Genomic DNA, 22,925 nt, shown 5'->3' with positions numbered 1-22,925 from the left:
TTTTTTAAATTATTGTGGTATAAAACAGGTAAAATTTACTTACTTAGGTGTACAGTGCAGTTGTGTTAACTCTATGTACACTGTTGTGTAATAGAGCTCTAGAACTTTTTCAAATCTTGCAAAACTGAAACTCTATACCTGCTGAACAAAACTCACCTTTTCCCTGTCCGCCCTGCTCCTGTCTACCACCATTCTTTCTAAGAGTCTGACTAGTTTAGATTCCTAATATAAGTGTAATCATGCAATATTTGTGTTTTTGTGACTGGCTAATTTCTGGTTGATTTGTCTGTTTTTGTCCTACAGAAGTAATTTGAAGATATGCTGAGTATAAATATTTTGGGAGCTTCATAAGTGCTGCTGGTTAAATTGTGACAAACTAGATACAACCTAAATGTCAAATAATAGCAGATTAGTTAGATCAGTGGCTCTTAACTGGGACAGTATTGCCCTCAGAAGACATTTGGCAGTATCTTGAGACATTTTTGATAGCCATGACTAAGGGTGAGTGCTACTGGCATCTAGTACTGATACAGGAAACAGGGAGGCTGTTTTTATATTTGTAGCTTTGTAATATGTTTTGAAGTCAGAATGCCTTCAAGCCTCCAGCTTTGTTGTTCTTTCTCAAGATTATTTTGGGTCATTTGAGATTCCATTTGAAGTTTAGAATTTCTTTTTCTGTTTCTGCAAAGAAATACCATTGGGATTTTGAGAGGGATTGCATTAAATATGTAGTTTACTTTGGCTAGTATGGACATTTTTAACAACATTAAATCTTTCAGTCCATGACCATGGGATGCCTTTCTGCTTATTTGTGCTTCCCTATAGCTTTTTGCTAACATATGTTTGCACAAGTGTGTGTATATGTATGAGAGAGAGCTATAATAATTATTAAGGTAGTTTTCTTTTTTTAAGTCCACCTTTAGAAAAATGTTGCCAAATACTGTGTTTCCCACTTTGGGGACTCAGTGGGTGAGGTGATAATTTTACTTGACTACTGCATTTCAATGTCAAGAACAGATTGCCCTAAACTTTAGAAGAAAGTAACGCTTATTGAAAGCAGTCTTGTGGTCTTCTAACTCTTCTTACCCAAGTGTAAACCTTAATAGATATTACCACTCTAATGTCAGGAAAATCTGAATCTCAAGAAGCATTAAGAAAAAATAAGGTGAAAAGGCATTTGCCAAAAAAAAAAAAAAAAGATTCTTTATTTTCCTAACAAAGATTGATTCATCTCCTAGTGAGTGTCAAAATAATGAATACTTCATTCAAATCCCAATTCCATGACTATCTAAACATGAGCAAACCACTTACTCCCCTCAGCCTCAGTTTTCTCATCTGTAAAATCTTGTCTATAAAATTAGGAAAATAAAAGTACCTACCTGATAGAGTTATTAAATGAAATAATATGTGCAAATTAATAATTTATATAGTGTTTAAAACAGCATCTCATATGGTAAAATCTGAATGTCACCTATTATTTATATTTATTTTAACCCTATACCAACTCATCAATTCAGGAAACATTTAAACAGCACCTAATTCTTCTGCTCATTCTACTGTTACAACTGTCAATAACAATAGCTTACACTTACTACTTTTTGTAACAAGTATTGCTGACTTTTTTTTTTTTTTTTGAGACAGGGTCTGGCTCTGTTGCCCAGGCTGGAGTGCAGTGGTGCAATCACAGCTCACTTCAGCCTTAACCTACCAGGCTTAAGTGATCCTCCCACCTCAGCCTCCCAAGTAGCTGGGACTACAGATGTGTACCACCATGCATGGCTAAATTTCTGTAGATACGGGGTCTGACCGTGTTGCCTAGGGTCATCTTGAACTCCTGGCCTCAAGTAATCTGCCCGCTTAGGCCTCCCAAAGTGTTGGGATTATAGGATTGAGCCACCACGCCTGGCCTAATGACTTATTTAAAAGCTTCAGTTCCTTCAATTCTGGCATAGATTTTCTCATTTAACTCTCACAACATTTTTTTAAGTTAGATGCTGTTATTATCCCTGTTTTCAGATGAGGAATATTGGGAGAGGGCAGTCCATCGTGAGCCCTGAGTGTCCCTGTGTATTTTTCCTGGGTATGCCAAGAATGCAAGACTCTGACCCCTATTTTTCACAGTGATATTTGCCATGAGCAGCCTTGCAGTGAGGCAACATCTTCCTCTAAGGCAAAGAGTGGGCTGTTTTCTGCTTACTTAAAAAGCAGTGAATTTCCAAGCTCAGTGTTTCTCAGCTGTGATGCAAACCTGCTTCATTTGCAGCATCCACTTGGCCCCTCCGCATTGCCCCTGCAGGACTTGGAGAGCAGGAGCAACCAATGAACATGACATCCATGTGGCTTACTTGTGCAGTGGTTAATAAAGTCATCTGTCTCTGATGCAGGAGTCTCCTGTCTTCTGCCAGCATCTACAAAGCCTTAATGGCTAGCTTATTAACTTGCGAGTAGGGTAAAATCACAAACCCTGACAAAGAAGTAGCCTGTTTAGTTGACAGGGTTCCTACTGAATTCCAAGATCTGCAAGAGGAAGAACTTACCTGTCTTCTTCAGTCTTGTATTTTGAGAATAGAGCAGAGTCCCAGATATATAGCAGGCATTTAATAAAAACTTACTGATAAAAATGTCAGATGATGCATTAAGTGACTTACATATGAATCCAATGCAATCCTTATAACAACCCTAGAAGGAAAGGGTTAAATATCTTTTTACAGATAAGGAAAGCGAGCCCCAGAGAGTTTAAATAACTTGTCCACAGTCACACATGGACAGTTAAGATTGAAACCTAGTCTTGTCAAACTTTAAAGCCTGTTGCTCAGAAATAACTCACCCAATAAGGTAAAATTTATTTTATGTTATTTTGTTGTATTTTTTAAAGATACATTTTCTTGAAATTTCACATGTAGAATATAATGCCTTGTAGCAATTCTGCTCAATGATTCTTTCTATTGTCTGCTGTTTCCCATGTGTCTGAGGGGGTCTGGATATTTATCTTAAGCTGGGTGTTCCTGGTACCTCCCCCAGTACTCAACCTATCTCCTTCAAACTAGCTCCCCGAACTCAGATCTGTACCCCCAGCAAAACTGGATTTGTTCATTTTTGATAAAAATAATAAAGAAAGTGACTTTGCAATGCTGTAGAATAGAAAGATGGCTATATATAGTTAGAGATATAAAAATTGTTAGGGAAAAGCTAGTTGGTTTTCATTAGGTCCAAGACTCTATCCTTTCCCTAAACTACCAAAGGGTGACGTTTAAACAGTAAGACTCAGAGATTTAAAGAAGAGATCTCAGCTTGAGCACTCTCAGTTTAAAACAAGGACTCTGTAGTCTGGACTGTGCATCTTTTAAAAATAGTTCCTTTATTTTTGTATTAATAGACTTTGATTTTTAGAGCTGTATGTCTTTTTAGTAAGCTTTTCTCTAGAAATTGTGGCTGTGTTTTCTGTCTGTTATACAAGTTGTCTATCAAAAACCAGAGTAGTTCTTTTATTTTGGATGTGCAATTGTAAATACGTTAGCATTCCTTTGAGAGATTTAGAAAGGATTTGTATACATATTTGTGTGATATATGTATGATAAATTTCTGAATCCTAGAATTTTTTATGGCATGAAGAAAGAACTAAAAACTGGTATTTAAATAGTCAAAAAGCACACCATAGAAGAATATAAAAATACACAGCAGTGACTCTAAAATCATGCACCATTATCCTATTGTTCCTCGTCAGCACTATGTCACTGTGAGAGTGAGTCTATTTCTACTTTTGCCCACTCTCTGATTTTTAATTATACTATCAGAACGTGGTTACTTTTTTTTTTCTTTTTAGAGACAGGTTCTTGCTCTGCTGTCCAGGCTGGAGTGCTGTGATAGAATCATAGCTCACTGAAGCCTTGAACTTCTGGGCTCAAGCGATCCTCCCATCTCAGCTTTCTGAGTAGCTGGGACTAAAGACACATGACACGACACCCAGCTAATTCGTTTTCTGTAGATATGGGGCATCACTTTGTTGCGCAGGATAGTCTCAAACTCTTGGCTTCAAGTCATCCTCCCAGCTCAGCCTCCCAAAATACAGGAACGATAGGCATGAGACACCATGCCTGACTCCCTCATCTTTTTTTGTTTTTTAATTGCAATAAAGAAAGAACAAGGCAGCCAAGCAGAAAGTTACCACTCAAATCAATCTTTCTGAGAACTCAAAGACTAGAGTTTTTAAAGATAGTTTGGTGGGCTGGGGGCTAGGTAATGGGTACTGCTGAGTAGTTGGGAATGAAAACATAGGGGTGTGGAAAACTGTCCTCCTGAGCTGAGTCTGCCTCTGGGTGGGGGCCACAGGACCAGTTGAGTCATGGGTCATGAGTCCAGATAGGATCAACTGATGACCAGAATGAAAAGATCTGAAAAACATCTCAAATGACCAACCTTAGGTTCTGCGATAGTGATGTTATTTATAAAAAGTTATCAGAGCTTGAATGCTGTATTGGGAGATCTGCTGCTCTCTTAGGAGCTGCTAGGTAGGGACGTTTAGGTCTGCTGAAGCTGTACCCACAGCCACTTCTTTTCCCAGGTGCTGTGTTCCAGGAAGGTGGGGGCTTTATTTGTAAGTCCCTGTAGGTTGCTGCCTTTTTTAGAGATGCCCTGCCCAGCAAGGACATCTAGTGAGACAGTCTGCCTGCAGCTGCTGAGCTGTGTTGGGCTCTGCCCAGTTTGAACTTCCTGCCTTTTTTGCTTGCACTGTGAGGTTGAAACCACCTACTTGAGCCTCAGCAATGGTGGATGCCCCTCCCTGCACTGAGCTCCAATGTCCCAGGTCAAGCTCAGACTGCTATGCTGGCTGCAAGAATTTCAAGCCAGTGGATCTTAGCTTGCTGGTCTCCATGGAGGTGGGACCCACCAAGCCAGACCACTTGGCATCCTGGCTTCAAGTGAACACTTCTGTCTTGCTGGTGTTCCAGGCACCACAGGAGTATGAAAAAAAAAAAAAAACTGCTGCAGCTAACTCAGTTTCTGCCAAAATGGCCACCCAGTTTTGTGCTGGAAACCCAGGGCCCTGGTGGTTGTGTGGGTACCAGAGGGAATCTGCTGATCTGTGGGTTGTGAAGACCATGGGAAAAGCACAGTGTCTGGGCTGGAGGGCAGGGAACAGTGCCTAAAGTCTTCCCTTGGCTAGGAGAGGTAGTTCCCTGGCCCCTTGCTCTTCCCAGGTGAGGCAGTGCCCCACCCTGCTTCGGCTCACTCTCCTTGAGCTACATCCACTGACCAACCAGTCCCTATAACACGAACCAGGTACCTCAGTTGGAAATTTGAAAATCACCACCTTCTGTGCCAGTCTCACTGGGAGCTGCACACCAGAGCTGTTCCTATTCAGCCATTTTGCCTCATCTCATCAATAAATTTTTTTTAATGGCCAAAGCATTTGGACGGAGATTCCTCCAAGGAAGGTACTGAAATGGCCAATAAACATATGAGGAAATGCTCAGCATTGTTCATCATTAGGAAAATGTCAGTCATAAACACAATGAGTTACCACTTTACATCCACCATTGTGGCTATAATTTTAAACAAAACACACAAAAAAGTTGGTGAGAATATGGAAAAATTGGAACCTTCATATATCGCTGGTGGGAAATATAAGCCAGTGGATCTTAGCTTGCTGGTCTCCATGGAGGTGGGAGGGGCATCCACCATTGCTGAGGCTCAAGTAGGTGGTTTCAACCTCACAGTGCAAGCAAAAAAGGCGGGAAGTTCAAACTGGGCAGAGCCCAGCACAGCTCAGTAGCTGCAGGCAGACTGTCTCACTAGATGTCCTTGCTGGGCACGGCATCTCTGGAAAAAGGCAGCAACCTACAGGGACTTACAAGTAAACCATGTAAAATGGAAAACAGCGTGGCAATTCTTCAAAAAGTTAAGCATAGTTATCAATGACCCAGCAGTTTCACTCCTAGATATATACCCAAGAGAAATGAAAACACGTTCACACAAAAACTTGTACATCAGTGTTCATAGCATCATGTATGATGGCCAAAAAGGAAATAATTCAAAATCTCCATCAATTAATGAATGAATTTTTAAAATGTGGTATATCCATATGATAGATTTTCCCATTCTTCTATCATTGGAAGAAGAATACTTATTACACAAGGGATTTCTTCATCTAGACAATAACTAAGAAGAATTAAAGAAACACAGCTAATTAGGCAGCTCACTTCTTTAAAGAAGTTCAAAGTATTAGTCCCATTTTTTTCTAACCAATGTAGGTGGTTGGTGCTGTTATTCATATTTTACAGATAGGAGATTAAGAAACTATAGCTTGGTGTTGAGTCAACCAGCAGTGATTCAAGACGAGTAATCTGCTATGGGCTTTTTCTGTCTCAATAATACTTAATTCTCATGTTCAAAGTGTTACCGTTTTTAATTGTCTGTTGCTCATGCCTAAATGCTTCTCAAACCTTCTTCCTTTAACTAATTGGAGTAATTTAATACTATATGAAATATGAACATCAAGTAGCATAAATGCAAAACACTATAGATAAAAATCTTGCTAGCCGTTAATAACATGTAAGAAAATTCTAGTATTAATTCTGTTGGACGGGATACTAAAGCATAGATATTTGAAATCTCTTTTAGAAAACATTTCAGGTACCTGTTCCTTAGCACTACCCCTAATGTCTTCAGTTTTGTTTTGTTTTGTTTTGTTTTTAATAATAATAGATTTCAAGCTCTTGAGATTTAAACCAAAGAAAATGAATGGGCATGGTGGCTCACACCTGTAGTCCCAACACTTTGTGGGCCTGAGGATCTCTTGAGGCCAGGAGTTTGAAACCAGCCTAGGTTACATAGTGAGACCTGGTCCCTACCAAAACAAACAACAGAAAAAATTGGCCAGATGTGGTGGCATGTACCTGTTGTTCTTGCTGCTCAGGAGGCTGAGGCAAGAGGACTGCTTGAGCCCAAGAGTTTGAGGCTACAGTGAGCTATGAGTGGGCCAGTGTATTGTAGACTGGTGACAGATCAAGAGCTTGTCTCTTGGAAAAAAGAAAGAAAGAAAATGAGATGATACAGTTACCAACTAGGGAAAAAAAAAAAATGACGAAATTGCTTCCCCCCAATCCAGCCCCTGCCAATAATTGATAAAGAAAAACAAAACAAAACAAAAAAGAAGATTAAATATATTATTTTCTTGGAGTTGGAAAGTACAATGCAAAACCCAGAAATCTTAAAGCTTTAGATTTCAAATATGAATGAGTTTAGGAATTTCTTGAGAGTTGCTAAATCTGGGGAAAGGGGATGGTAAGGGGAATAGGAAATACAGATGAAGCAAGATTGGCTGCTTGTTGCTAATTGTTGAAGCTTGGTAATAGGTACGTGGGAATTTATTATTATTTTCTGTACTTTTGCATATGCTTGAGATTTTTCATAATAAGGGTTTTTAATAGTGTTGGAGAAAATCATTTTTTCTCCCTGATGTCAACTGATGAAGAATAAGTCAATCTTTTCTTGATCTTACTGGATCAGCACGCTTTCTCGCAAGATGACAGTAGCTTCCAATTGCATGGTTAGCATGTTTACTTCCATGTTTTTTTTTTTAAACAATTCTAGCAAATTCTTCAGTAATGATCATTGAATGTAATAGAAGTCTCGAAGAATGGATGGGAGGGAGGAAAAAAATAAAGGAGGGAGCTAGGAAAGAAGAAAGAAAATCCCTTAGGGAGCTTCTTAATAGTACAGAGTACAATAATAAAGAAATTTGATTAGCTAGATCTAGAATGGAGCCCAGGAATTTGCATTTGTATGAGGCATCCAGGTAATTTGAGAAGTGGTCATAGTGGCACAATTGCACAAGTTGTACTACATAAAAATGCAACCACTTCTAGATGAAGACAAAAAAATAAAAATAGTCTAAAGGAAAACTGGGACATATATGTATCTAATTCCTTAAATTAAAAGAATTATTATAAATCATTAAGGAAAACAAGTGAACCACTGGCAAAAGGAGCAAAAGACTTAAACAGGTAGTTCCCTACAGAGGACATAAACATAACCAATTTTATGATTCATCCCACTAAATCTTAAAAATACACAAATTTAAATAGCAAATATTTCTCATCTATATAGGATGAGATAAATGGTACAGATAAATTGATAGCAGAGAAGACATCACTGATGATATCAACAGAGAAACCAGAAACAGGCCACCTGGAAAATGGAGATAGTTTTGTTTGTTTGTTTGCGACAGAGTCTTACTCTGCTGCCCAGGCTGGAGTGCAATGGTGCAATCCCAGCTCACTGCAGCCTCGACCTTTCTGGCTCAGGTGATTCTCCCAACTCAAACTCCTCAGACTATAGGCGGGCACCACTATGCCCAGCTAATTTTTGAATATTTTATAGAATTTCACCATATTATTGCCCAGGCTAGTCTTGAATGCCTGGGCTCAAGCAGTCGGCCCACGTTGACCTCCCAAACTGCTGGGATTATAGGTGTGAGCCACCATGCCTAGCCAGAGATAGAGTATTTTTTTTTTTTTAATCGGAAGTTCAAATTTAACAAAACATACTATATTTTTATTTGCTAACTCTATTTTTAAAATTTTAGATTTAAAAAAGCAAAACAAAACAAAAAAAGACAGTGATAGCAAGAGAGTGAGGAAACAGCTACCCTCATACAATTGTAAATTGTAAATTAGTTCAGTGTTTTTGGAGGATAATTTAGGAATATCTACTAAAAGACTCTGACTCAACAGTTTCACTTTTAAAATTCACATTTGTGGCCGTGCATGATGACTCATGCCTGTAATTCCAGCACTCTGGGATGCCAAGGCAGGTGGATCATGAGGTCAGGAGTTCGAGGCCAGCTTGGCCAACATAGTGAAACCCTGTCTTTACTAAAAATACAAACAAATTAGCTGGGCATGGCGGCAGGCGCCTGTAATCCCAGCTACTTGGGAGACTGAGGCAAGGATAATCGCTTGAACCTGGGAGGCAGAGGTTGCAGGGAGCTGAGCTCAAGCCACTGCACTCCAGCCCGGCCAATAGTGTGAGACTGCATCTGAAAAAAAAAAAAAAAATTCACTTTTGTTTACTTTTTTATTGAAAGCAACTAGAGTTTTAGGAATGTATTATTTATTTTCACAGAAGGAAGAAGGGAAAAGGACAAAATAAGAAAAAAACAATGTATTACTTACAAATGTTTATCCAAATATGCAAGATATGCACAAGAATTTTCACTACAGCATTGTTTACAAAAAAAATAGGAAAAAAATTGGAAGCAAGGCAAATGTCTATCAATAGAAGCTGTGTAAATTATGTTATAATATGATACAATGAAATCCTCTGTGGTTGTCAAAATGAGTAAAGCAGATCTATGCTGGTTTGTTGGGATGAAGGGAAGGCAGTTTGAAAAACAGTGTTTATGATTCAATTTGTGTAAGTAATAGTAAACAAAGAAAAGCAACTTGGCAGAATCATCACCAAATTTAGGAAGAATTATAGAGACTGTCACTATCTTCATTATGTGTCTAAATATTTAGTTTTTTTAAAAAAATAAGAATGCATTTCATTTGAGTGAAAGAATAAAAACAGTTTTAAAATTAAATGAAAAGGAAAAACAGATATCTTGATTACTTGTACATAGCCTCCTTGATGAAGTGTCATGTGGCAGTTGAAAGAAATTAAAGATGACCCGTAAATGATGTAAGGGACCAGGGCCAGGACTCCTTCAGGAGCTCTGCTGGACGCAGTCATGGGTAAGGTCCTTGCTCTTCAGTGCATTGTGCAGTGACCTGGGATAAATAACACCATGATCCTAATGTAAAAATAGGCAGCTTAATATATGGATTTCATCTATCTCCTGCCCCAGCCTGGACTCTCTGATCTAACTTTTTAATTATTTTTAGTTATTTTTACTTAAGATAAATTTGAACCAATTGACAACCCAGATTTCAGTGGGCTTATGTAATATGCTCCTTGTCAATCCTCCCCTCCAGGTGGCCCTCCCTGATCTCCAACCTAGTCTGTTTACTCTCTTACTTTCACTGGCTATCCTGCGTTAACGGTTCTACCCTCAACAAGGCTTCATTGCTCTTGAGTAATTCCTTACTCTACCCTTAGTAAATTCCTCATGGTTGCCGTCTGATAATTTCCAATCTACTGAATAGTCTGCTTCTTAATTCACTAAATGAATAGAGTCATAAAGCTGAGAGCTAATCGTCTAACTTAGTTCCCTCATTTGATAAGGAAGTAAAGTCATGAAGAAATTAAATGTCTTTCAAAGTCACTCAATCTGTTGGGGCCAGAGGTAGAATTTTAATTCAGCATTTCCTGACTGAACAGTCATGGTGCAGCTCCCTTAAAGCTTAGAGAAGAGTGTGCAAACTGGAAATCAACTGAGAAACAAAGTTTCCAAGAAAGAAGGAATCTGTAAGCTGAGGTTTACTGTTACTGATACAGTCAAATCCCTATTATTAAAATTTTGGCTTATTCTCCCACCAGTTAATCTGGTTAAATCATCTTCTCAAAATTAATGGGAATTGTCACTCCTGCTTGGTTTAATTACATGCATGAATTGAAATCACAAATCTATTTACTCTTATTCTGCACATCAGCAGATGACCTCAGTTCTTACATCATTGAGATCACTGATACTATTCAAATTGATTCTGTAAACTTCCATCCATACAAAGTTTCTCTTTGTTCTCACCAAATCCTGCTTTCTTTTATCTCCCTAAATGTTCTCCCCATCTGTAATTTTAATTCCAAATTATACTATGTACTATGGCAAGTTTATAATTAAGAGAAAATAAAATTTCCCGAGCCTCAGTTTGCTGTGGTGAACATACTGCCTGCCTCACAGAATTCTGTTTAAGAGTAAATGGCATAGCACATGTGAAAAAGCATGTTGAATGGTGAGACTAAAGAAGATAATAATGCTGACCATCTGCTGAAATCCTTGACAAAATACTTTCAAACCAAATTCAGCAACATAAAAAGGATAATAAGTCCCATTATCAAGCAGGATTTATCTCAGGAATGCAAGGTTGGTTCAGCATATACAAATCAATAAGTATAATACACTATTATGAGCTGAATGGTGTCCCTCTTCCAATTCACATAGTAAGCCCTGACCCCCAGTATCTCAGACTGTAACTGTTTTTGAATATAGTGTCAAAGAGGTAATTATAATCATTAGGTTGGACCTTAATCCGATATGACTGGCGATACAGTTTGGCTGTCTCCACCCAAATCTCATCTTGAATTGTAGCTCCCATAATCCCCACTTGTTGTGGGAAGGGCCAGTGGAGGTTACTGAATCATGGCACGGGTTTTTCCTGTGCTATTCTTGTGATAGTGAATAAGTCTCATGAGATCTGATGGTTTTATAAAGGGCAATTCCCCTGCACATGTTCACTCTTGCCTGCGGCCATCGAAGACATGCCTTTGCTTATTCTTCACCTTCCGCCATGATGGTGAAGCCTCCCCAGCCATTTGGAGCTGTGAGTCCATTAAACCTCTTTTTATTTATAAATTACCCAGTCTTGGTATATCATTATTAGCAGCATGAAAATGAAATAATACAACTGATGTCCTTATAAAAGGAGACTAAAACACAGACACTCACAGAAAGAAGACCATATGAAGACACAGGAAGGAGACAGCCATCTACAAGCCAAGGAGAGAGGCCTCAGGAGAAACTAATCCTGCCCACAACTTGATCTCAGACTTAAAACGTCCAGAATTGTGATAAAATAAATTTCTGTTGTTTAAACCACCCTGTATGTGGTAGTTTGTTATGGTAGCCCTAACAAACTAACATATACACAATACTTATAGAACAAAGGACAAAAAATACACATGATCATCTCAATAAATGCAGAAAAAGCATTTGACAGAATCCAATACCCCTATACGATTTAAAAAAAACTCAACAAAGTAGTGATATAAGAGAATTTCCTCAGTGGGAAGCATCATACATAGTGGTAAAAGACTGGATCCTTTCCCTATAAGATTAGGAAAAAGATAAGGATGCTGACTCTCACCACATCTATTTAACATTGTGTGGGAGGTTCTAGCAATAGCAATTTGGCAAGCAAAAGGAATAAAAGTCATCTAGATTAGAAAGGAAGAAGTAAAATGATCTCTATTTGGAGATGACATAATCTTGTACAAAGAAAACCCTAAGGAATACACACAAACACACAAAAAAACTCTTAGAGGTAATAAATGGATGCAGCAAGGTTGCAGGATGAGCAGTTATATGCAAAAATCAATTATTCCCATACTCCAGCAATGAACAATTTGAAAATAAAAATTAAGAAAACAATTTCATTTATAATAACATCTAAAACAATAAAATATTTAGGAATATAACACCTAAAGTTCACTCAACCAAATAAAAAACAGATAAATAAACTGGACGCAGTGGCTCACACCTGTAATCCTAGCACTGTGTCAGACAGAGTGGGTGGATTGCTTGAGCCCAGGAGTTCGAGACCAGCCTGGGCAACATGGCAAAATCCTGTCTCTACTAAAAAAAAATACAAAAATTAACTGGGCATGGTGGTGTGCACCTGTAGTCCCAGCTACTTGGGAGGCTGAACTGGGAGGATTGCTTGAGCTCAGGAGATGGGGGTTGCAGTGAGTCAGGATCATGCCACTGCACTCCAGCCTGAGCAACAGAACAAGACCATATCTAAAAAAAAAAAAAAAAAAAAAGGAAAATTGATTTTCATCACCAAAAACTTTTGTGCTTCAAAGGATGTTCTCAAAAAAGTGGGAGAAAAAAAAACAACCCCAAAGAATGGGAGAAAATATTTGCAATTCATATATCTGACAAAAGTCGCATATCCAGAATACATAAAGAACTCTTACAACTCAATAAAAAGACAATTAAAAATTTGACAAAAAATTTGAATACATACTTCTCCAAAGAAGATATACAAATGGCCAATAAGCATATAAAAAGATGCATAACATCATTTGGAAATGCAAATCAAAATGATGATAACACTTCATACCCACTAGAATGGTTGTAATAAAAGAGACAGACAATAACAAGTGTTGACGAGGATGTGGAGAAATTGAAACTCTCATATATTTCTGGTAAAAATGTGAAAAGATGCAGCTGCTGTAGAAAAAGTTTCAGAGTTCCTCAAAATGTTAAACATAGAGTTACCATATGACCTCAAAATTCTTCTAGATGTATACCCAGGAGAATGGAAAACATGTCCACATGAAAACCTGTACATGAATTTTTACGGCAGCATAGCCAAAATTCAGCATAGCCAAAATCAGAAACAATCCCAATGTCCCTCAACTGATGAATTAATAAATGAAATATGGTGTATCAATACCATGGATTATTACTCAGCAGTAAAAATGAATGATGTGCTAAACATGCAGAATGAAACTTAGAAACATGCCAAATGAAAGATGCCAGACACAAAGGCCACCTATTGTATGACCCGGCTTACATGAGACTTCCAGAATAGGTAAATCTGTAGAGACAGAAAGTGATTAGTGGTTGCCAGGAGATGGGTGGGGTAGGAAGGATGGGGAGTGACTGGGGACAGAATTTTTTTAGGTGGAGTTGATGGGAAAGTTCTTGAATTAGATAGTGGTTATGGTTGCACAACCTTGTGAATATACTAAAAAACTACTGCCTTGTACACTTTATGGTATGTGAATTACATCTCAGTTTAAAAAATAATGCTGAGTGTTACCATTTACTGATTACTTTATGTGTCCCATACTCAACTAAAGACAAGCCAGTGAGTACATCTTATTATCCCCACTTAGCAAAACAGGTTCAGGGAGATTAAGTGCTTTGCCCAAGGTCACATACTAGGAAGTCATAGAGCTGAGATACAAGTCTAACTCCAAAGCCCTAATATTCACTCAGCCACCAAGTACTGATGGAAAACTTTTAATAGTTTCCCTTACATACCTAATAAGAATAAAATAAAAATATTTATTGTGTGTATATAAACAATACATTAATATGTATGCCATATATATATATGTATATACATATATCTCCTACAAATTAATTTAAAAAAGTAAATTCAATAGAAAAATGGGAAAAAATATGATCAAGTAATTCACACACACAAAAAATACAAATGGTGATTTAATAAACATTCGAAAAGGCATATGGCCAGGCATGGTGGCTCACGCCTGTAATCCCAGCACTTTGGGAGGCCAAGGTATGAAGATCACACGAGTCCAGGAGTTTGAAAACAGCCTAGGCAACATAGCAAGACCCCTGTCTCTAATTTGAAATGTGAAAAAAAAAAAAGGATGTATGAACTTAATAGTAATCAGGGAAATGCAAATTAACACAAGACAATTGTTGTTTCATTGTAAAGACAAAATTTAAAGATGTCTAATATTCAGCCACAGAGAGTGAAGGAAAATTGGCATTCATACATTGTTGGTGTGCATTAAAATTAATAGCCACTTCATATTACCTGTCAGAATGTAAAATTTACTGAGTGCAGTGGTGCGGGCCTGTAGTCCCTGCTATTCAGGAGGCTGAGGCAGGAGGATCGCTCGTCTAGGAATTCTGGGCTGTAGTGCACTATGCTGCTCTTGTGTCCACACTAAGTTTAGCATTATTAATATGGTGACCTGCTGGGAGCAGGGGATCACCAGGTTACCTAAAGAGGGGTGAGCCAGCCCAGGTCAGAAATTAAGCAGGTCAAAACTCCTATGCTGATGAGTGAGATCATACCTGTGAATAGACAGACACTTCGCTCCAGCCTGGGCAACATAGTGAGACCCTGTATCTTAAAAAAAATTTTTTTTGAAAATTTACCATTTGATGAAGTAATTTCTCTGATAGGAAATACTTTCATGTGTACCTAAGGATGTTCATTGCTTGTTTTAGTAGTGAAAAAATAGAAATAAATCAAATGTCTGCCTACAGCTACATAATTTCATTAAATTCTCAGAAAAATATTACCAGGAGTTATTCTGAGGAAAGCAGTGAAACTGGAGCTGGTGTTGGGGAGCATGAGTAAAGGGCTAGTAAAACTGTTTCCCTTTCTGCATGAGAACTCAACCTTTGGTGGTTGACAAGGGTCTTGCTGTGGGATCCTAAGCTGCACGGATGGGTGGACTGCTGCAGAGAGTCCCAGGAGGACGTTCCCATGCCCCAGTGCCAATCTGTGCTTCCTCTGGAGTATCCGATACAGCATCCACGTGTGGTCTAGATTGTGAGTCCATGTTTAGTTGAACTTAAAAGACGTCCTTTTGGGCATAGCTGGAAATTGAAACTAAATTTGTAAGTTAAAAATTAGTTCATAGGCACCCTCCATCTCAGCCAGTAGGATCTCGATGCTGTTCCTTAAATGTATGCTGAACTTTCTTGTTGCTCACACTCCCCACTCTTTTGTTAAAATATTTCTGTCCTTCCAGGCTGAAATTGCCTGCCTGCCAGTAAGCTCATCCTCCTGTAAACTTCCTTAGCGTCTTGCTTGCCTCTGTTTTACGGTGAAAATGGGTGATCTCCCAGGTCCAGCTATGAACCTAGGATTTTAACCCTAGATTTTATATTCCCATTCTTCAGATGGTAAGCTTCTTGGTGATAGAGAAGGTGTTCATCTTATTTATCCTGTTAAGTGTGTGTAAAGCCCTTGGGAAGCCTCACATCTAGAAAGTGCTCCACAGCATTTTGTTATTCCCTGCCACTTAACTTCCAGGGCCTGTCCTGGGACTGTTCCACACCAAAGCATGAGTCTAGTTACAGCTCTTGGTTCTTCCTCTCTGTATTCTAGCCTGTCACAATGCCAGGCATAGGGTCTTGTCTGGCGGTGTTCTAAGACATCACAAATAACTACGTAGCTCACTACATGTTATCAGTGAAAACCCCTTGATTTGGCCTAAAATGGGGCCATTCATGTGGCCTAGTTATGCTAGGGTTGTTCCTATATCTAAAATGTTAGGAGAGTAGACAAATATATAGTATGCTTATTGTTGAGGTTTGGTGACCATAACTAAGCTATTTTTATATCTCCAAAGGACAACCTAAAGGCCCAGAACTGTCCTGTCCAATCTTATAGAGTTGGGATCCACAAACTTTTTCTGAAGAGGGCCAGAGAGTAAGCATGTCATGGTCTCTGTTGCAGATACTGAACTCAGCTATTATAGCATGAAAGCAGTCAGACATAGCTGAGAGCTGAGTTCCAAAAAAATTGGAGCGCTGTGTTCCCAAAACACTGAAATTTGAATCCCATAGAATTTCATGTATCACAAAATGTTTCCCTTCATTTGATATTTTATCAAACATCGAAAAAATGTAAAAAATATTCTTTATTCACAAGCCATACAAAACCTGCGGCAGGCCAGACCGTAGCTGGGCTGGTCCCTGATCTGATGTTTCTCTAGACTGGGAGTATACAAGAATCACCAACCCCAAGGGGACCTCTGTGATTTGCTCTGTGAATTCAGAGTAAAAACCTGAGATTTGGCCTTTGTAAATGTTCTGAACTGATGAGATTAGTCCAAGTTACCCTATAAAAAGGGATTTGCATCTAGGCACGGTTGCTCACACCTGTAATCTCAGCACTTTGGGAGGCCTAGGCAGGCAGATCACCTGAGGTCAGGAGTTTAAGACCAGTCTGGCCAGCATGGTGAAACCCCATCCCTACTAAAAATACCAAAATTAGCCAGGCATAGTAGCGCATGCCTGTAATCCCAGCTACTTGGGAGGATAAGGAGCAGAATCCCTTGAATCCAGGAGGTGGAGGTTGCAGTGAGCCAAAACCGTGCCACTGCACTCCAGCCTGGGCGACAGAGCAAGACTCTGTCTCAAAAAAGAAAAAAAAAAGAGGGGGCGGAATTTGCGGAAGAACCATGATTTATAAACACACTGGCTTATTTCTTCTATTTAATATTCTACAAAGCTTGTCATCTACCTGTTTCATGAATGTGGCAAAGGAATTATATCATGAGGAGTTCATTTCCTAAGTGCATTGCAATTGGGCTTCTTCCTTCACTTTGATTCCCAAATTGTCAGACATCTTCTTGGGGCCACATCCAAACAAGCAGTTTGTGGGGCTTATTTTATATGACCTCTGAGAAGCATTTTACAAAATTGACCACTTTCTTTTTTCTTGAAACTTCCTTTCTCTTTCTTCTCTCTCTTTCACCATGATTTTTTTTGTTTCGTTTTTTCCTCCTGTCCTTTTGGCCAATTCTTCTCAGTCTCTTTCAGTATTTCCTCTTCCTCTGCTTTTTCTATAAATGTGTTTCATTCTCTAAGGTTCTGTTCTGAACCATCTTCTTTTCTTCTTACATACCCGTGGTTTCAAACACTGTTTTATGCTAATTGTCGCAAGTCTAGATTTCTAGCCCAAATTCCCATACTGCGCCCTAGACTCTCCATTCTGTTACCTCCTAAATGATATGTTTGGATGTTTTGCAGGCTGGTACCTCAATTGAGCATGCTCCAAGCTTAAGTTATCATCTCCGAGTTCAATCTTCTCCTTATCATGAATTTTCTACTCTGTAAGATGGCATTAGTACCAATGCAGTTGCTCATTGTTATGGTTTAAATGTCCCCTCTATAACTCTTGTTGAAATTTGGTTGCATTGTGACAGTGTTGGGTGAGGTCTTTGGGAGCAGAGTTTCATGAATGGATTAAAGCTGTTATCTCAGGGATGTGTTAGTTATTGTGGGAGTGAACTGATGAAAGATGAATTTGGCCCTCATTTTCTCTCTGTCTCATACACTCACTTGCCTTTCTGCTCTCATCCATGGGATGATGGAACAAGAAGACCCTCACCTGATGGCCAAGCAGATCCCAGTACCATACCCTTGGACTTCCCAACCTCCAGAGCCATAAGCCAAATACATGGCTTTTCTTTGTAAATTACCCAGTCTGTGTTATTCTGTTTCAGCAGTTGAAAATGAACTAAGACACCCACGTTGTCAGTAGTAGATAGGATCTCTCCATTATAGGATCCTCTGGTGAGAACTGCAACCCTCCACTCACAAAGGCCATGTTTATATTATGTGACCCTTCCCTCTGCTTTGATTGGACTTGGGTGGGTGCTTAACCCAACCTAGATTAATCAGACTGTCTCCTGGGATTATCTTCAGCCATTGCTAATTCTTGAACTAGAGCTGGTACAGCTATGTGCATGGAGAAGAGCAGAAAGCTGGTGTGCAGAGAGAGAATGAAGTTGATACACAGAAAGAAGAAGAGAGAGAGGAAGATGTGGCCTTGGATAGAGTAATCGTGGCCCTGCTTGCTTCACTGACCACCTGCCTGAGTCAAAGCCTGCAGGGCAGCCCGTGTCCCTGGTCACCACCTTCTGGATACAAAAAAGTTTGCCTCTAAACCTTTGTAACTGATTCCTATGCAGTAGTCCCCACCCTTATCTGTAGGGGCTGTATTCCTAGACCCCCAGTGGATGCCTGAAACTTCAGATAGAATTAAACTCTGTAAGCACTATGTTTTTTTCCCAAACATACATGTCTATGATAAAGTTTAATTTATAAATTAGGCACAGTAAGAGATTAATGACAACAACAATAAAGTAGAACCATTATAACAGTGTGCTGCTCACAATTTCACGGATAGATGATTCATTCTTACTGAGGAAGACCTTTAGCAACCTGAGCATACAATTTATTTTCTTTACTTATTAAGTCAAAAAGTTTTACCTTTTCACTTAAAGGAAGCACTTTACGGCTTCTCTTTGGCATCTCCAAATTGCCAGCATCACTGCTCTTGCGCTTTGGGGCCATTATTAAATAAAATAAGGGTTACCTGAACACAAGCACTGTGATACTACCACAGTGAATCTGATAACGGCTGACTGCTAAGTGACTAACTGGCGGGTAATGCAGACAGCCTGGATCTGCCGGAGGCAGGGATGATTCATGCCCTGGGCAGGATGGAGCGGGACTGCAAGAGATTCCATCCTGCTACTCAGAACAGTGTACACTTTAAAACTTTATGAAACGTTTTGGAATTTTCCATGGAATATTTTTGGACTGCAGTTGACCACAGGTAACTGAAACTGAAATGGAAAGGAAAACTGTGAATACGGGAGGACCACTGTATTAAATTCTACCTGTTGAATTAGCTGACATGAGTTTTGTGTTCCTGGCTGGATCTTGACTGATGTAGCTATCTTTGCAAATAAGCACATACAACTCTGCATCACTTAAGACCTGCATATGTTCCACTATATGAATGTTCTATGATTTATTTAATCATTTGGCTATTGATAAACATTTGTTTCTAATTATTTTGCTACTACAATCAGTGGCATGATGACCATCTTTGCATATGTATGTATTTCTACAAGATAAATTTCTACAAGTAAAATTGCTAGGTCAAGGAGAGTCTGCATTTTAAATTTGTGATAATATTGTCAAATTTATCTCAAAAGTTTGTTCCAAATAATAAGAACTGTGCATTAGAGTACCTGCTTCTCTACACCCTGCTCAACTCTTTGGGAATCTCATCAGTTTTATTTGTTTGAATATTTGTTTGTTTTGAAACAAAGTCTCACTGTGTGGCTCAGGCTGGAGTGCAGTGGCACAAAAGTATTTCACTGCAGCCTCCACCCGCTGGTTTCAAGTGATTCTCCTACGTCAACCGTGTGAGTACCTGGAACCACAGGTGCGTGCCACTATGCCTGGCTAATTTTTAAATTTTTTATAGAGATAAGTTTTCACCATATTGCTCAGGCTGGGTATTTTATTGTTTTGCTTTGCATTTTTAAAAATTCTGAGTTAGATTATTTTTTTATAGACTTATTGTCCATCTGCATTTCTTTTTCTGTGAACTGCCATGTAACTGGTTTTGTTTTTTGCTTTTCTTCGCTTAATATTATATGTCATGAACTTTATCTAGAATAGTTAAAAACGTCATCAATAAAAACTGCATATTATTCCATTCTATAATTATACCATAATTATTATTTTATTATTGGACATTTAGATTGTTTCCAATTTTTCTTTTCTCTTTTTCTTCTTTTATTGAGACAGGGTCTTGCTCTGTCACCCAGGCTGGAGTGCGGTGACATGATCACAGCTTACTGCAGCCTCAAACTCCCCAGCTCAAATGATCCTGTCACCTTAGCCTCCCAAGTAGCTGGGACTACAGGCACGCACCACCACACCTGGCTAATTTTTGTATTTTTTGTAAAGACAGGGTCTTGCTCTATTACTGAGGCTGGTCTTGAACTTCTGGCCTCAGGTGATCCTCCCACCTTGCCCTATCAAAGTCCTGGGATTACAGGTATGAGCCAGCATACCTGGCCTAATTCCTCTTAACATTTATACATTTTTTTTTTTTCTCAGCAGCAAGAATGATCGAGAACAGGAACAGCTCAGGACATTCACAAGCAAGTCATGAATAGCTAGGAATTCCCTTTAAGAGCAAAGATTTTATCGTCAGACAGACCCACCTGCAGGGTGAGTAACTTCTCTAAGCTTCCATTTCCTTCTCTGAGGACTAAATGAGAAACTGTATATAAGGTAGTTTGCACAGTCCCTGGTACATGGTAAATGAAAAATGGGCATGTATTTTATGAAAAATGTTATGAAAGATTCTTCTGATCTAGAATTCTTTTGTTGGTTTTTTAGGATTAGCATATACTGAGGCTGGGAAGTGTTTGTCATATCCTATTTTCTGGATAGCCACTGTGGAGTCCTGCATTGTTGTCGTTTTGTAACTGGACTTGTGAAGGGCCCAGAAAACTCTATGTGGGATATTGGGAACCATTGGACTGGGAATGTCATGATGCAGATGGAGGCTTCCAATACCAGTGGCCCAGTGCTGTATTCTAAGTAAAAATAATTTGTCTTTTTTTTTTTTTTTTTTTGAGATGGAGTTTTGCTCTTGTTGCCCAGGCTGGAGTGCAATGGCGCGATCTTGGCTCACTGCAACCCTCACCTCCTGGGTTCAAGAGATTCTCCTGCCTCAGCCTCCCGAGTAGCTGGGATTCCAGGCATGCACCACCATGCCCAGCTAGTTTTGTATTTTTAGTAGAGACGGGGTTTCTCCATGTTGGTCAGGCTGGTCTCGAACTCCCGACCTCAGGTGATCTGCTCACCTTGGCCTCCCAAAGTGCTGGGATTATAGGCATGAGCCACAGCACCTGGCTACTTTTTGTCTTAACAATGGCTCTCACTGATTATTATGAGTTACAGATTGTTATGATAACCACTGGGGTGGTGTAGTAAATCGGAAGAGAATTATCAAGGGTGTCTTAATGTGGAGAGGGTCTTGGGTGCTACAGTTTTCTGGGAAGACTACGCCTGAGAGATGCTGTTGGGCATTACAAGGTCATTGGAGTTTTCATAGATCCTTCGAACTTACTAGTGACCCTTGGAAAGTTGAGACTAAGGAGACTGTTGATCTAGTGCTAGTAACATATTTCTTCAGATTTGATACTAATTTCTCATTTTATAGATGAGTGAATTCAGGGTGGGTGACAGGAGAGAGGTTGTAATGGTATAAATGCTTTGACTCCTATAAGTTGAGTGTTAAATGGGAGGGGTTAACACTTAGAAATTCGCAGATGAGAAATTATTGGAAAATAAAGGAGGTATGTGTGTGTGTGTGTGTGTGTGTGTGTGTGTGTGTGTGCATGTATGTGTGTGTGCATGTGTGTGTGTGCATGTATGTGTTTAAAGTTTTTGATACATGTTGGCAGGACTTAGAACCTAGTAAGTGTTCAATTAATATAAGTTCTATTTGTCCGGACATGGTGGCTCATGCCTATAATCCCAGCACTTTGGGAAGCCGAGGTGGCCATCCACCTCATGAGGCCAGGAGTTCGAGACCAGCCTGGCCAACATGATGAAACCCCATCTCTACCAAAAATACAAAAATTAGCCACGCATGATGGTACACACCTGTAGTCCCAGCTACTTGGGAGGCTGAGGCAGGAGAATCGCTTGAACCTGGGAGGAGGACTTGCAGTGTGCCAAAATTGTGCCACTGCACTCCAGCCTGGGCACCGAAGTGAGACTCTGTCTCAGAAAACAGAAACAAAAACATATATATGCTATTTTTAACAGGCTTACTGAGGTATAATTTATATACTGTTATGGATTGAATTGTGCGCCCTCCGAAATACATATATTGAAGTCCTAAACCCTAGTGTCTCAGAATGTAAGTGTTTGGAGATAATATCTAAACATCTTTAGCATGCATGTGTATATCTATATGTAATTAAACTAAAATGAGGTCATTAAGGTGGGCTTTAATCCAATATGACTGGCATCCTTACAAAAAGAAGAGATTTGGGCACAGCCACATACAGGAGGAATATGATGTAAAGATAAAGGGAGAAGACAGCCATCTATAAGCCAAGGACACAGGCCTGAAACAGACCCTTCTCTCCCAGTGTTCAGACAAACCAACTCTGCAGACCAACACCTTGATTTTCAGCCTCCAGAACTGCAAGAAAATACATTTCTCCTGTTTAAGCCACCCAGTCTGTGATACTTTGTTACGGCGGCCCTAGCAAACTAACACACATGCCATAAAATTCACCCATGTTAGCATATAAGTCAGTGATTTTTAGGAAATTTGCAGAGTTGTGCAACCACTACCACAATCTGATTTTAGAGTATTTTCATCACCTCTAAAGAAGCCTTTTTGCCATCTGCAGTCACTCCCTACTCCCACTTTCAGCTCCAGGCAACCTCTCACTTTCTCTGTGCCTCAATAGATTTGCCTTTTCTGGGCTTTTCATATAAATCATCTCCAATGATTAGGAAATTCTACATGTTGAGAGTCAGCTCATTCTATATCCTTCTCAGCTTCTTATTAAAACTTCGGATAATGAGCCCAGATCTACTGCCCTGTAACTTATCCTACACAGTTAACATATTCTTATCATAGTTTATTTGTAGCAGAAGTCAGGCAAAAATTATTATATGTGCCACATAATTGTTGGAGTGAAGA

At 39.2% G+C, this 22,925-nt stretch overlaps 1 protein-coding gene across 4 annotated transcripts in view; it reads left to right on the top strand.

The window, feature by feature from the left end:
- Positions 1–22,925, top strand: part of YEATS4 (YEATS domain containing 4) — a 137,838-nt gene that overhangs the window by 56,666 nt on the left and 58,247 nt on the right. For 3 of the 4 annotated variants that reach the window (XR_012518417.1, XR_012518418.1, XR_012518419.1), the window contains exon 7: positions 20,309–20,422. The gene's annotated coding sequence lies outside the window, so the exon portion shown is untranslated. The remainder of the gene's footprint in view (positions 1–20,308; positions 20,423–22,925) is intronic. The other variant, XR_012518420.1, reaches the window with a different exon arrangement.

This window comes from Saimiri boliviensis, chromosome 7 (assembly GCF_048565385.1).
Source record: "Saimiri boliviensis isolate mSaiBol1 chromosome 7, mSaiBol1.pri, whole genome shotgun sequence".
NCBI classification, from domain to species: Eukaryota; Metazoa; Chordata; class Mammalia; order Primates; family Cebidae; genus Saimiri; species Saimiri boliviensis.
This window is presented reverse-complemented; position numbering and strand designations above follow the sequence as displayed.